This window comes from Gekko japonicus, unplaced genomic scaffold, assembly GCF_001447785.1.
Source record: "Gekko japonicus isolate JY-2015 unplaced genomic scaffold, Gekko_japonicus_V1.1 scaffold408, whole genome shotgun sequence".
Classification (NCBI taxonomy): Eukaryota; Metazoa; Chordata; class Lepidosauria; order Squamata; family Gekkonidae; genus Gekko; species Gekko japonicus.
The window spans coordinates 494709-500142 of NW_015163618.1; the positions used below are offsets into that span (position 1 = coordinate 494709).

The 5434-nt window shown below is 40.2% G+C and overlaps 1 protein-coding gene across 1 annotated transcript in view; it reads left to right on the plus strand.

Annotated features, from left to right (window-relative positions):
* The window catches only part of IQSEC1 (IQ motif and Sec7 domain 1), a 74369-nt gene that overhangs the window by 59494 nt on the left and 9441 nt on the right, over positions 1-5434 (plus strand). The window lies entirely within an intron of this gene.

Genomic DNA, 5434 nt, shown 5'->3' on the forward strand with positions numbered 1-5434 from the left:
CCCCCTTTTTCAAAAATTTCATTTGAAAACATTAAACTGTTGTAGCTTTCTATATATACTTTTAAAGGAGAAAGAAGACAGAGGAAACTTGTAAGTTCATGCTAGGTATATCGCTAGGACTAATTTGTTTAGTTTTGCTTCCTTTTTCCATTGTTTTATTCCGTAAATTATTGTCATTAGGGGAAAAGCCCCCATCAAAATCATTGTGTACTGGCTGCTTCCTGTGCATTTTGTGCTTATGTGTATCCATGTAGAATACTGATGAATGAAATTGAGTGAAGCCCTGCTAAATTCTATCTAGAAAAATATAAACCATAGTATGCTACCTTATTATATTGTTCACAGTCTAGAATCTAGATTTTGCTGAAACTGTGGCATATGTGTTGGCATCATCATGTGAATAGAATTTTGGCAAAGCAGTAATTTCACCAGTCTATTTGGCTTAAAACTTTAACTTACCTGGATTTTGGGGGGAAGTTAAAACATTGGAAATCATAGCTGTCATATAATGGCTTTGAAATGTATGCATTCTAAATTTCCAAGCACTACATTTCACCCATATATGCAGAACTTAAACATGTGGCCTATGCTATTATTACTGGAAACCAATGCCCTGGTGTATTCCAAATGTTGAGCAAATAAACTTCAGCTATGTGTGCAAAATATTAGGTGCACTGTTGATTCCTGCTATTGCTGGTAATGTTGCTCTGTTTGTAACACCATGCACACACCATGCTAAATCATATTATAACAACCGGTAGCAGATAGATCAGTTTTATTTACCTTTTATTCTTATGACTTATCTATAAAATGAGGTGTAGCTCTCTCTTTAAAGTATAGCGGTTCCTTTAATGCCAATTTGAGATCTAACATAGCAGTAAAAGGGAGCATTTAACTCTGTTACAATAATCTGTTTGTAAATCTGAATATGCGGTATGTGTAATTATATGCATAGGTCTCTCTTTGTATCTAAATTTACACATACATATACACCTTTATTTTTACCAAGCTGGTTTACTTTCTGTTTAGCTAATCATAGTTGTTGTTTTTTAATCCATTTGCTTTAGGGGGTAGTTCAGTGACTACTTTTAATTGGTTAGTTCTTTGCATGGAACAACACCTGTGTAAAAGGTTTACTCAATCAACCTTCTTATTTAGGATTTTATTAAAACTTGCACATGAGTAGGCATTGGATGAGGTCTCAGTTATCGTTATTAAAATTCATGTAAGAATGGTTTCACTTTTTTGTTGTTTTGTTTTTCCTTTTTCATTGAGAATGGCAGCATTCATTTTTAGAAACAAGAATTTCACTAATGTACCTTTGACTTGACATGATTCCCGATTAACACTTTTCATCCCTCTAGGAGCTTTGCATTCCCTTATTTCAGACATAATCATGTAGCTAAATTCATTTGGAGGATTCTTTACAATTAAATAAAGTGAATTCTTCACAGTCATGAAAACATTTCACGTGTCAACAACACACAACTTCTGTTGGCATACTCACTACTGACAGTTATTTTCTATAGTGGAATATAGGTATCAAGCTGAAGGGTTTAAGCAATGAATGTGTTAAACCCCACTAAACTTAATTTTAAAGTTTAAATTGGTTTATTATTCTGAAGAGTATCTGTTTAAACTTGTGCAGTGCAGTTTAAAACAATACACATTTGCATTCTGGTTTTAATTAGTAAAATACAGGTAGATCTTCCCAATTGCTAATTATATGACCTATTACTGAGATGCATCTAGAAGCAGAATCAAGTCTGACATTCTTTGGTTTCTGTAGTCTGGCTTTTGGAATGATTTCCATAGGGGTTCAAACATACAAAACCATTCTGACAGAAAGTGTCATCCATACAATTATGAGAGAGAGATAAAACACCTTCTGTGATGAAACAATGCTGTGGAAATGATAGGTTGATATGTATTTTAAAAATATTTAGTCAAATCCAGACTACATTTTCTATTAACAGAAGGTGGCAGATTCTGCCAATTTCCCCCTTTTCATTGCAGACGCCCAATTTGCTCCATGCTTTTCCAGAGGTTCTTGTTCCCCAGGGCCATTGGGGAGCATTTCGACTTGCAACAGGATGTGGAAGGCAGGAAAAGTTCTGTCCCACTGAACAAAGTGCCTTCCATTAACAGAAAATTTAGTCTAGAGCCAGAGTGTGAATGTCTTTCATTGATGTGTTCACTGAGCAAGATGTAAGAATAATGCAGGCTACATCAATCTCAAAACACAAAGATCATGGATCCTTCTCTTATTCCCCTCTCCCCAGGAGTCCTTTCTCACCTTAGGAAGATTGATTCCTGGAGTCACATATCGTGCCTGAACTAATAGCCACATGGAGTTGCTGGGGGGGGGGGGGAGGAGGGGAGTGAGGATGCCTTCTCCTTCTTCTCTTGTTATTGTAGCTCCACTGGCATTGCCTTTTAAAGACCTGTTTTTTCCAGAAAGCCACATGAAGGTTTTTGAGCCTCCAAAACAGAGGTTTCTAAACACTGCCACAATTCATTAAAATAGGATATATTTAGAATAATATAACAGTCCATCATTTTTGTGGCTACTTGCTTAGTTCAGTCAAGGAAGGTTTGATTCATAGATCAGGCAGTCTCACAGATTTCGTTTCAGTGGTTGTTTCTAGTTGTAAAAATATGAAAGACAAATGTGTCATAATTGACATTGGTACTTCAATAACTTACTCAATCACTTGTGTAGCATGAAAGAGGTTTTGGCTTGCTATAGAGTTGTAGGTACTTTGGCAGCCGCATTCTCAGGACCTTCTTATGCATTACTTTCTCAATCTGCAAAACAAAATGTTTGCTCATCTCACGGTAGCTGTGAAATACTGAAACATGCTGGACACATTTTATGCTTCAGTGTTAAAAGAGCACTGTGACTGTGCTGCATGTTCAAATGTTATTTTTTTTCACCATGAGAAAAATTTCACTTCTCTAAGGGCAGCACAACAGCATTACTTGACTCTAGAAAGTTAATAAAATAACTACCATCTAGAAGAAGAAATTGTGGTGTATTCTTATAGTGTATTGCACAGCATTCATTGGTTTAGAAATAGTACAGTTAAATTCCTTGTACCATTTATAGTGATATGGGTTAGATTTAATGAGTTCTTCTTTTGTGCATTCTTTGCCTGCAGGAGAAAAATCTTTGGAAATATCATCTTACATTCTAATAGTAAAGTCAGCCAATCTTTGGAAATTTAAATCCAGGGACTGGAGCTGTGAACAGGCAAGACAGATCTTTCTACAAACCTGAAAAGGACTCTAGGTTTGCAGAAAAACATGCAATCTAAAAAAATTCATTGGAGGCTTCAAAAAGGATCAAAGAAGCGCCTGTGGCTTTAAGCAACAGATTCCTTCAGTGGCTATGACTAGGCAACTACAGTATTCTAGGCTGGGTTCTGCCAATAAAAGCCAGGGGGAGGAGGCAGGGCCCATTCCAGGCCTATTTTGGCCTTTGAGGAAGGACTCATTAGGTTAGGACCAGGCCTGACTAGGGTTGCCAGCTCCATGTTGGGAAGTTCCTGGAGATTTTGTGGTAGAGTGTAAGGATGGAGAGTTGCTAGGTCAGATCGACCTGGCAGCAGGGGAGGGGAGGGACTTTCCGAATGTGGTGGGAGCCCGCAATGTGCACACAACGTAATTACATCACGCAGAAGTGATGTCATCACAACGGCGATCCTCTGGTACTTTGAGCAAAACTATATGGTTACCATAGAGTTTTGCTTTAAAAAATGCAGAGTCACCTCGGTGATGATGTCACTTCTATGTGACATCATTACATTGTGTTTGGGGTGGGATTTTCCCCACGGTGGGGAAGAGGCCCGAAAATCAGAGGATCCCTCGCCCCCAACTGCAAAATGGCATCCCTGTGAGGAGGGCAGGATTTGGAGAGGGGAGAGGCCTCAGTCAGATATAGTGCCACAGAGTCCAGCCTCCAAAGCAGCCATTTTCTCCAGGGACACAGATCTCTGTCATTTGGAGTTCAGTTGTAATTCTGGGAGATTTCCAGGTCCCACCTGGAGGCTGGCAACTCTAGGCCTGGCAGCATCCTCTAGGTGATGATACCATCCAACTTGCATGACTCAACTGGGCCTGGCTGCTTCCTACTGTACTAAGTACCTGAAGGTTAAAAAAATATAAATGTATTGGCCCAATAATACTGTTAGTCAAATTAAAAATTAATAAATATAAACAAATGTACAAAAATATCAGGGTCATGGTCAATATTTGTCACTTTTGGATGTTATTGTACATTATCAGTGATAACTGAAGCTTTTGTGAGGGCCAATATCTGTTTTTAATCTACTGTGAAATAAATGTATGGGTATTTTTGTACATTTAATGTTTATTAATTTTTAATTTTACTGATAGTATTATTGGGCATATACATTTATATTTTCTTAATCTTCAGGTACTTAATTCAATTTGGGTTGGGTTAAGTTGACTTCCCCTATTTTTATTCTTAGTTGCTTCCTTCTGTTCAAGAGCTGAACAGAAGCAAGTGTAGTATAGTGGTTAGCGTTTCAGAGTAGGGTCTGTGAGTCCCAGGCTGAGATCCCCATCTTGCTGCGGAAACTGACTGGCTGATTTTGGACCAGTCACATACTTTCAGCCTAACCTCACAGGGTTGCTGTGCAGATAAAAAGGGGGAGATTTGGAAAAAGATTGTAGTTTTCCTAGGAGGAGGCTGCAGGGAGTGGAAACAGAATGCTGAAGACAGAGGGGCAGATAAAGGTAGGTTGGCTGCTGGGTAGGAAGGAGATAGGGTTGCCAACTTCAGGTTGGGAAATTCCTGGATATTTGAGGGGTGGAGCCTGGAGAGGATGGGCTTTGAGGAGGGGAGGGACTTCAAACAGGTATAATGCCATAGACTCCACCCTCCAAAGTAGCCATTTATCTAGGGGAACTAGCATTGACAGCCTCCAGGTGAGGGCTAGTGATCACCCAGAATTACCACTTGACAGAGATCAGTTCTCCTGGAGAAAATTGCTGCTTTGGAGGTCTGTGGCAATATACCCTGCTGAGGTCACTTCCCTCCCCAAACCTCACCTTCCGAATGCTGTACCCCCTACTTTCCAGGAGTTTCCCTGAAGCTGGCAACCCTAAGGGGAACTGATCTCTGCAGTTGGGAGATCCCTTGTGATTTCTGGAGAGCTGCTGCCTCCACTACTGCTTGGGGGGGGAGTGGGTTGGCAGCTGGGATTGCCGCCACCACTGGTGTGGGGGGGGAAGCAAGCGGAAGGCCAGGAGAGGAATGGGGATCCGAAAATAAGTGGTGGGGTGGGGGCAGAAAGAGAAAGAACGATGGTGTGGGGAGGCGGAAAAAGGAGAGAGGGATGGGATGGGTGGGGCAGAAAGAGAGCCAAAGTGACAGGCATAGAGGAGAGGGAGAGTAAGAAAAGGGGTG